We start from the raw sequence: 11,406 nt of genomic DNA, 5'->3' as shown, positions 1-11,406 counted from the left end.
AGTCGGGCTCTGTGTCCCACCCAAATCTCATCTTGAATTGTACTCCCATAATCCCCACGTGTTGTGGGAGAGAGCCAGTGGGAGACAACTGAATCATGGGAGCGTTTCCCCCATCCTGTTCTCGTGGTAGTGAATAAGTCTCACGAGATCTGATGGTTATATCAGGGGTTTCTGCTTTTGCGTCCCCCTCATTCTCTCTTTGCCTGCTGCCATCCATGTTAGATGGGACTTGCCCTTCCCTGCCTTAAGCCATGATTGTGAGGCTTCCCCAGCCATGTGAAACTCTATGTCCAAGTAAACTTTTCTTTGTAAATTGCCCAGTATGCCTTTATCAGCAGCGTGAAAACAGACTAATAGAGGAGTCCTCTCAAGGCGCGGCTGACTCTGTAAACACAACTCCCGCTACCCCAAAGTAAACTGACCTTCGAGGATCTACAACAGAGATAAAAAAAGGGCCAGGTTTGCTGCCCATGAAATGCCAACAAAAGGCAGGAACATTCCAGAACTTTGAAAACCCCAAATCTTACCCATCTCTTTGCCAAGAACAGTTTTTTCAGCTTGACTATGAACTCACCCAAGGTAGGGCAGTAGGCGAAGAGGTTATGGTCACGGGGTTTGAGACAGATCTGGATTTTAATCCTAGCACAGCCACGGACTACTTGTGTGAACTTGGGCAAATTATTTGCGCTTCATTTTCTTTCATTTATAAAGTAAGAATGCTACACCTTCCTCCCAGGGTTTTTGTGAAGAATAAATGATCAAATTACACCTCATCTAATGGACTGCCTGACACATGGTAAAGACACAATAGTTGCTAGTTATTAACACCATCCTTATGATCTTAATATCCATTTTATATTATAATTTCATTTTATTAGTAACATAATCTGTCAATAAGGTAGAAGTCTACTGTGCACAGCTTCACCTGGCATCACAAGAACTCATGGGCCAACATGATATGGTAGGTATTTCTTTATATATATATACATATTTTTTTTTTTTTGCATTTTAGGTTTTGGGGTACATGTGAAGAACATGTAAGATTGTTGCATAGGTACATACGTGGCAGTGTGGTTTGCTGCCTTCCTCCCCATCACCTATATCTGGCATTTCTCCCCATGTTATCCCTCCCCAACTCCCCACCCCCAGCTGTCCTCCCCAATTCCCCCCACACAGACCCCAGTGTGTGATGCTCCCCTCCCTGTGTCCATGTGTTCTCACTGTTCAACACCCGCCTATGAGTGAGAATATGCAGTGTTTGATTTTCTGTTCTTGATATGATAGGTATTTCTTAAAGCTCTGACTGAGATTCACTCGCATTATAGTATAGAAAAATTGAAGGAGGCTTCAGTCTAGGTGTAGACACTTCCTTGTCCAGATGTTTTCCCTCTTCTTATTAAAAAATGTAAAGAAATCAAGGTTCAGAGCTTAAATAATGAGAATATACATGAATAAAACAAGACTTTGTATTTCCTGATTGACTATACCCAGCCAGAGTAAAGCAGCTGAGGCAAGAGTGGTTTAACTTCCTCAATTTCTATCCAGGTCAGGAAGGGAAATTGGAAAAGAACAGAATGTGTAACTCAGTTAAACCACAAGGACGGGATGACAATTATTATAGTTACCCTATAAGACCCATAGGTCATATCCTACATGGAAGAATCTGCTGTTTATGCTTCCTTTAAAAAGAAATTAAAAATAATCATTTATAAGTGTATTTGAATCAACTGTAGCAGAAACTCCAGTTGTGCCAGATGGGTATTTTGGCCCAGCAAATCTACACAGAATGTTTTTTGTTTTTTAATTATAATGTACAGTCTGTTCTGAGATGATTTCCATCTAGATGCAGGTGTCAGATGAGACAACAAGGTAGTGGCTGATACTGATCTTCCCACACGCCACAAATTTATGAGCTTAACAATCACATTTATAGTTAAACTATTTATGGACATCTGTTACCCCCTTTCTTCTCACAGTCTCTTTAATTACTCTGCCTCCATTTTTGCCTGAGATAGCTGATGTTGAGAGAAAGAAAAAGAGCTACAGAAGGAATACAGTTTGTATTTCCTGCATTGGGGAACTGAGGAAGAGTGTCAGGGAAGGTGACCGTCAAATGCATATGCACAAAAGGGCTGGTGTTCTTGTTGGTTTTTCTTACGTGCTTCACACACAGTAGGATCCTTAATATGTACTGTTGGACCAAGTAAATGAAGTCCTTATTATTTTCTCAGAAGACTCAGTATAGGGACAGAGAAAGTGATTTTAGCCTATATCCTGGACTGAGACTTTTCCAAGCAGATGTGGAAAAAGGACAGGAAGGCCCGCCGAATCAACTGCTGGCTGTGGTCACGAGAGGGCAGACCTACCAGGGAAACCTACAGGCATAAAGAGGATGTAATGGAATCCAATGGAAGTACCAGGAGAATGAGCAACCAAGAGTGCTAGGAAGACAAGATTTGAGTTGGGCTTTCAACACCTGATGAGATAGAGGCCACCCAGTACAGGGGCCAAGGAACCATGACATAGGGCAGGACCTGTGGTCCACATGGCCACTGAGGTCAGCACAGATGAAGGAAAGACTCTGGTAACATGGAGAAATGAATGGACAGCCACTATATAACAGTGGCAAAGCAAGGGTGTATATTGTATCACCGGATTATAAAAGCCTCAGCTAAGGAAAGGTGTTATAGGAGGGAAGAAAAATAATAGCTTTGAAGCAGACCTGGGAGCCAAATTCTGAGCTCTACCTTCAAAATCTACAGTCCCTGGAAAGTAAGAATTATCCATTACAGGGAAGAAACAGAAGAGTGCTCCTCAGGGGAGAGCCAATAGGACAAAGGAACATTCAGTGAATACCTTAAGGATGTTTGAACCTTTCGTGTAGAAGGAGGTTCAGGAGAGCCCCTGAACCCTCCTGAAAGGTCCAGGATGGGATGTCAGGGAGGCACAAGTGGTGCGCATGGAACAGGACTGACGGCAGTGGGCCTTACACATTGAGCGGTGACATAGAGTGACAAAGAGGCCCAAACTACGATAGGACCAGTGGCCTCAAGGTCCCAAACATTGGAACTGTAGAGTCTGAGTGTGATAATGGATGACTTGGCACAACAGTACCCAGAGCTGGGTAGGGAGAAGAGGGGATGTGCTCTCTGTGATGTCTGTGCTCATCCAGTTTCAGCAGACCCTACCTCAAAGCTTTCCCTGATCTCTGGTGGTTAGGAGAACAATCCCGGAACATCCCATCCCTGAACCAAGGATGGGCTCCATAAGAGCAGCCTCCATCCCAGGACATGGTCAAAAAGGACGTAAAGACAGAATAGCTCTGCCTCCACCACATCAACATCAAGCATGTTCATTCCACTGCCCAGGCATTCACAAGCTCATTCAAAAACTCCTTGGTCTGGAGCAAAAGTGAGAATTCAGTCTCCACCTCCTTAGTATAACTGGGACCTACTGAAATTGTACTTCTTCTAGCTATGACTGCTTCAAGCTACTGGGAAGCATCAGGAAAATGCAACCTTGGGATGCACTGATTTTTATCCTTTCTTCCACAAGACCTCCTTCCTCTTTTAAAATAGTCTAGAGCACATTTTTCTTCTTTACAGTAAGAGAATAAAATAAGAAGACTCTGAATGCCTGGTCCATGGGCAGGGAGAGCAAACATTGGGGAGATCACAGCATATTCTTTCGGCCTGGGGCTCAGTCTCCAGGAACATGTTCATGCTCCAGGACAACTGCACACAGAGTACTTTCAGGCTCCCACTAAGCACCACTGTTCAGAACCTACCCCAATCAATCTAACTAGAAAGCCAGAGGCCTGCCCGAGTCTACTCAGCTCCAGCAACAACTTTACTTACAAAATCAATAAAATGGAACCATGTGAAATTGCTGGTAGTTCTACCAATTTTCACCTATAAAAAACAAATTTCATGTGGCTCTCCCTCATACAGGTTGAGCATCCCAAAGCCAAAAATACAAAACCTAAAATGCTCCAAAACCTGCAAACTTTTTGGGCACTTACATACCTACCAAAGGAAATGATCACTGGAGCATTGCAGACTTCAGATTTTCAGATCTGGGATGCTCAACTGGTAAGTATAATGCAAATATCCCCAAATCCAAAAAACAAAAACAAACAAAAAAAAACTCCTTGAAATTAAAAAAAAAAAAATCCACTTTTTGTTTCAAGCATTTTGGACAAGAGAGACTCACTCAACCTGAATAATCTAGGATAATAATCCATATTCTATCACTATATCAACAGAAAATTGTTTATGAAGTCATAGATAGTAAAAATTAAACATGCTAATTCTATCTTCAGCCACCAAGCCAGCCATGTTCCAGGAAGTAACACAGGGAAAATATGTTATTAACACCTTATTTTTCTGTTAACTTCCTGCAGCAATATAAATTGGCCTGGACTTGGCAAAACTGTGGCTTCTACTTCAATACACCAAAATACAAATGTTTATAGGGTCTTTCCTCAATGCCAATCTAACCCCACATATACAGCAGAGCAAACACTGCTTTTGATAAGCCATCCATCTGCTCAATAACCTACAATAGCTCCTTATTAGCCTCCTTGAGGTCCGAACCCAAATTCTTCAGCTTGACACATAAGGCCTTTTGCAATCCCAACCCACTCCACCTCCACTCCCCAACCCATCCAAGCCTTGCCATCTTGTAAAGCCTAAGAGTGATCTCTACTCTCAAACTGTCTCTGTCCTCACAAGTTCGCAGTGATGGCTCCCTCCCCTGAAGCCCTGCTCATTCATTAAAGCAAAATTTAGCATGAATGCCTGAAACCAACACCTAGCACAAGAATCTGGAACATGTGGTTTTGCCTGCTCCACATTTCAGCTAATTGTTACTTCATCTTAGTGGGTATAAATATTCTCCCTCTCAACTAAATTGTAAGCTCTCCAAAAGTAGACACCAAGGTGTATGCAAACCCCCCAACTCTGCCCCAATACAGAGAGCAAGCACTCAAGATTAAGGGAACAAATCCCCAACCTTAACATCAAACACAAATATCTAGCTTCAGTCTTCCAGCTCTCACTGCAAATAATTGAGAATTGCTCATTGCAGCACCAATAAACAGCTCCTAAATACATTAGATAAGTGAGGTGAAAAGAAAATATAATCACAAACATCCATCTACCACAGGAAATGTGACAAAGTAGCATTTCTGAAGAACGACTAATACAGGTAGGGGACACCAGTACATTGCTTCAGGTTGAGAAAGCTTCGTTTTAGTGCAAAGAACACTGACCATGGGTCAGAGGACCTCTGCCAAGCTGTTATTAGCTGTGTGACCATGGGAACGTTAATTAATCCCTATGAACCTCCGTTTCACCACCTGCCAAATGGCATTAATGTCTTACTCCTTGCTAAGGATGTTCAGCACATTGCTTTGCCTAGAGTGGGCACTCAACTTGTGCTTATTTTTCACCTGTTCACAAAGAAAGTAAGTCGTGTAACCTTGAGACTCCTCTAAGTGCATGTACATCTCAAGGCCAAAGGGAATATGATGCTAAATGTGACTCAGCAGGATGAATTTGGTATTCATATAATAATTAAAAAACCAGTAGGGACGGGATAATAAAAGAAACACTCCAGCAAACCTAATCAAATGGGTCTGCTGCAGAGATAAACAGAATTTCTGCTCATCGATCCTAGGATGCTCTGACTCTGGGGTGAACCAATAAACTCAGTAACTGCACCGGCATGGCCTGATGCTATTGCCTCTAATAGGTTTGGTGCTCAGAAAGTGGGTCTCTTATCTGCTGCCAAAATTCAGATAAAGTAACATAATCTGATTCCATGATGATCAGCTCTCCACCTTATTATGCTGGAAAGGCTACTAAAGTGACTGATAACCCAATTTCCTGTCTAATTATTTATTATAACTTTTCTCTGTTATATGATTAGCTGCTAATCAAGTTTAGCATCAAGAAAAAAATAAAAGATATCTCTTTTATGTTGTCTTTTTAAATCACAATTAAAGAGATTTTACCTTTTCCAAGTCATTTTAAAATAAATCATGTGTCTAATTAAAACACAAAGAAAACCTATGTCTATGGTCAGTATTAACTTCAGAATTCTCACCTTGGCTCCTAAAAAGCGATAATAACACAAGAAAAAGAAATGGGAGAATAATCAAAATTGCTATAGGACCCAAGTAATACATACTCTTTCTATAAACATTTACAAATTATGTGTACTAAACGAAATGAATATTGATGTTTTAAACTATCTGGTAGTAATCAACACAACAAGAAAAAATGACTGAAAAAGAAAGGTCAATGCATCTAACAGCACATTATTAACCCTCTCTTCCTAGCAGAAAGTGCCCCTGAAAATACCTTCCCTTTTATCAACTTTTTATTTCTTTGTGGTTTCACCAGATTAATCACTTGTGGCCTCAGTCTGCAGTGCTGAGAGACTATTCATGTCTATTCTTCCATGGAAGATAGAGAAAGACTGGCTGAAATAATTTTACTTTTCACTGAGTAATCATTTGTCCTGGGCATTTTCCAGGGGCTGCTTGGGAACAAACTCATTTTGCTTATATGCAGAGATGAGGCAGGAGAAACATTTGTGAACTTACTTTTGATTATGCGAACACCCCAAGGAAGGTTTTGTAAACGAATAAAAAATTGGAATGAACCCTCTCTCACTAAGCCTCAAAAATGCTACTGTTTTGTAACTCAGAAGCCTGGCCAATGTCTATATTGATCAAAGCTGGAGAAATTAAGAGCGAGGTAACAAAATGAAACTGCCATGCTGTTTATTGGCTGTCATCACTGATGACACTCCAATCTCTAATTAACATCCTCACTAACTATCCTCTTTATTACCAATGTGACATTGACGGAGACATCAGAAACAGTAATTAAAGAGACTTTTTCCTGCTCTTATCTCAGAAGTGCCCTCTGTCTAGGGTTGGTTTTATCTGTTGACTTACCCATGCCAATTTCCTTAAGTGCCTCCCAGGTTACTGGCATAGAACCCTGTATGGTCTCTAAGAGATATTTGTCAGGCCTTGTTCTAAGTTACCTAACAGATGCCTGATACTTTTTTGCTAAGCTACAGGCACCTTTAAAGATGGGATTGACTGCCCCATCTCATAACTTTGGAGTTATGAGTTTTCTGTACTGCATCAGTTGTTTACAAGAGTATTTCTAAGTGGACATTCCTTTCCTCACTTTTAAAGCTTATCCCTGACCCCCTTGATAATCCTCATCCCCCATCCTTCGGTTTTCCTACTCACACTGGTCTAGTATATACCACCCATCTCATCATTGTATCACAGTTCCCACTTCCTCCACTGGTGACTTTATTATGTCTGAAAAACCCTCATGCTTCATGCAAACCAAAAAGCATTTTCCTCTCTTTCCAGAGATCCCAGGACATTGGGTTATACCCTACAGATACCCCATGACACCAAAGATGACTGACAGACAAGGTCTGAATTTTCCCTGCTGTCACTGATATGTCTCCTTAGAGGATCCTGCTGAAGTGGTTAAACCAGAAGCTCCCATTTCCAATTTACTATGTTCTACAGAGCAGGGCTTCTCAAATGTTCATATGCACACAAATCACTTGTAAATCTTGTTGAAGAGCAGGTCCTGATTCAGTTGGTCTGGGTGGGGCCTGGGAGTCTGTATTTCTAACCAGGTCCCAGGTGATGCTAATGCTGTTGGTCCCTGGACACATTATGAACACCATGGATATATAGTGAAATTCCAGAGTATCCTTCTGGGAGTGCAAGTTGCCTATAAGTAGCTATTTTCATAAAGTTAATAATTAATTTGTGATATGTTATAAACACATGGCATCAGTGTAGTGAAATAAAAGTCCAGTCATGGCTCCCTTGACAAAAGGTTTTCTTTTAAGTACAGCAAACAGAAGTAGCAAAGGAAATGATCTAGAATTTGCCCACTGTTAAAAAGGGGAAAAACCTTTTTTCCTGTATCCTTTAGGTTAAATGATTAGCACCCTGCAAAATAAACTGACAAAAGACAGATTGACAGGAGAAAAATGTTTATTTCATATGCATATAAGGGCCTCACAGAAATGAAGTGAAAATCCTAAAAAGGTGGTCAGACTCAGAGACTCATTTATATACCATTTTAACAAAGAATGATAAACTTGTATAGAGGTTTACAAAAGGTTTGAGTTTCTACGGGCAAAAGAAGGGAAAAGGTTTGAGCTTCTATAGGTAAAAAAAAAAGGTATATCTATATATAGGAGAAAGTAGTGGAATATAAAGATTATTTTAGTGAGGTTTGTTATGCATATTCCTCTCAGAGCCATCTCTGAGCTGATATGAGTCTAGAGTCCTCTCTGGTGATTAACAGTTGTTCAGTCCCTCCTGTTACAAGAGAAGTGAGAGGAATAACTTCACAAAGGGAAATTTATGTCCTGCTTTTACGTAAATAGGGGGAGGACAGAGATCTTTTCTTGCATCTGCTGTTTCTCAAAGACTGTCAGCTTAAAATAATTCTTGTGACAAAGTGTCATATTTGGGGGTAGCATATTTTGATCCCCCTTACGACCCAAAGTGGACCAGCAGCATCAGTATCAACTGGGAGCATCTTAGAGATGCAGAACTTCAGAGCCCACCCCCAATTACAGAAACAGATTCTGCATTTTAACAAGACCCTCAGGTGGTGTTGTGATGCACATTTGCTTGAAATGCACTGCCATAGAATATCTCTTGATTTGCCAAAGTGGTTAGTGAAACCAAACTATGCAGCCCTCAGTGAGGGTGGGGAGGTCATAAAACCCTCGGACTTGTACGTATCTATTTCATTAGCCCTTACAGTATGGTGGCATAACCCAACTAAACCCAGTCTAGGATCCAGGGTCACATTCGGCCCAGCAGTGGGTTTATTTTTCCAGGATCTATTTATTTGTACAAGTTGCCAAATGGGCAGACAAGGGTGTGGGTGAATGGAGAAGGAAGTGTTTTGTGCAGAGGCATTCACAGCCCCCAGGGAGGAGATAACAGGCCTGGGAGGCAATGAGAAAGAAGGGACAGTACGGCCTCTGCCCCTGTGCTCCCAATCCCAGAACAGCTGGTTTAAGTGCTGTTGGAACACAAGGTTGAGGGAGAATGTTGAAGGGGCTGTGTTTCAAAGCCTGTGTGAAGCTCTGGGATCCAGATAACAAGGCACAACAGAGTGAGAGGAGGACCAGCCACCTGCCTTCCCCAGCACAGGCCCCAGGACCCAGGGCAGCCTCAGCAGAGGAGGGTGATGAGGGGCCTTGGGGAGACAGCAACAGCAGGAGGGCCGCAGGGGCAGGGAACAGGAGGGAGGAGGAACAGGAGCCATGGTGTACATGAGCACAGGTAACATCCTGCCCTGGGCACTCAGAGAACACTGGCGGGGGCCTGACCAGGCACACCAGGCATTAATATTAACATGACCTCATTTGCTACCAGGGCTGGTGAGGCCTTGGACCTGCCAGCGACCACGATAACCTTTCTCTCTAATGATCTGACCACTTTTCCTCCAGGTGAACCCTCCTGCTTTCCAGTCATTTTGTCACATGCTGCCTTTGGGTTTTTCTTTTCTTCCATAAATCCTGAAACAGGCTGGCCCTCTTCCCTTTTCCAACAGGAGTCTCTTCACCTGCAGCTCTTTGTGCCAATGTATGGGGAGCCTCTCCAGATACTGCCACCCTGTCCCCTGCGTTGTCCTTCTCTGAGACACCCGATGCTGGTTGGCTTTGACTGGAGCTTTCCCTGGGGACAGCTTCTCTTTCAGTCTCACCCTGGGTTTAATGTTTCCTCCCAACTCTCCCAACTCACCCATGATCACATCCCTGGGGCTTCATCGCTCACTCAGTAAAATTCCAAGAGGGCACAGCTCCCAGGTCAGGCTGCTGTTTCCTATGGCCTGAATTTTTAATCCCAACTGTCTGTTGCAGTGAGGAGATTCACAGTAACCTTGACTGGGGCTGAGTTTTGCTTTTCTCAGCTATACACAGGGCAGCGTTTCTGATGTGCTCATTTGGAAGAGGGGCCCCCAAGTACTGTGGGGCCACTTCCCTTTCAGCTGACATGATGCTCGCAAGACTTCATCATTTCCTTCCCTCCCTGGTTATCAAACCCTAGGGTCCCTCGCTGCCCCACTAGTCTCCACTGCTGTGTCATGCAACACTTTAAAACATGCTAGGCTAGACAGACCCTCACCACATCCCATTCCTACTGGTAAGGCTGTAGAAATCATTCTAAAATCATACTCCATTTCCTTTTTTCTAGAAATGAAGCACATCGATCTCATTTCCACATCTTCACACTTTCGCTTGAATGGCTCTTAGACGGATGTAAAGATACTTGGAATACTTGAACCATCTGTCAGTGCCTGGATCTGAAGATTCTCACACCTCGTTTATCAGATGAGGAGTCAGTCTAATAAATGAGATCTGAGGTGGAAACTTCCATTATCCATACGTGTACAGGAACGAGGAGGCAAACAGCCTGCAGATTCTTTAGAAAGTGGTTTTTAAACTGTTTTGACTTCTTGATGAGGCACGTCCAACACATAATTAAATGGCAAACCAGTAAAATAATTTGAAGAAAAATGTTTTTTAAAATATATAGCCTTTGTACATATTCAGGAGAAATGATACATTTGGGAAACAGTGGAACTGTTTATGTAAAATAATAAGGGAATAGTATGAATAATTTTATGCCAGCAAAGGAGACAATTCAAATGAAATGGATGGATCCCATGAAAGACACATTACCCAAAATTTTCAAGAAGAAATAAATTTCTTTACTTCTTAATTTACTTATTTTAATGTTTAATTCTTCTTTATTTCATTTTATTTATGTATTTTTTTGAGACAGAGTCTTGGTCTGTCACTCTAGCTGGAGTGCAGTGGTGAAATCTCGGCTCACTGCAACCTCCGCTTCCCAGGTTCAAGCGATTCTCCTGCCTCAGCCTCCCGAGTAGCTAGGATTAGTCATGTACCACCAACCCAGTTAGTTTTTTGTATTTTTAGTAAAAATGGGGTTCTGCTATGTTGACCAGGCTGGTCTCAAACTCCTGTCCTCAAGTGATCCACCCTCCTGGACCTTCGAAAGTGCTAGGATTACAGGCGTGAGCCACCGTACCTGGCCTTCTTAATTTCTTTTTATTTCTCAAGAAGAAATAAACTAAGCTAAATAGCTCCACTGTGCTGTTTATTGGAGGCTTACATCCACCAGACTGAGGAATAACTTTCCATAAATAGTTAAAATATGGTCATTTACACAATTGACTAGACTTGCTGGTAAAAACTCTCACAAACTGCTTGTGTTGAAATACACATCTTTTGTAAACAAAAGTAGCACCACAGATCCAATCTAAAGAGGACATGTGTGTGGGATGCAAAAGCTGTGTGGGTGCA

The sequence above is a fragment of the Aotus nancymaae genome, unplaced genomic scaffold (genome assembly GCF_030222135.1).
Source record: "Aotus nancymaae isolate 86718 unplaced genomic scaffold, 86718_ANA_hifiasm-v0.15.2.pri h1tg000038l, whole genome shotgun sequence".
NCBI classification, from domain to species: domain Eukaryota; kingdom Metazoa; phylum Chordata; class Mammalia; order Primates; family Aotidae; genus Aotus; species Aotus nancymaae.
This window is presented reverse-complemented; position numbering follows the sequence as displayed.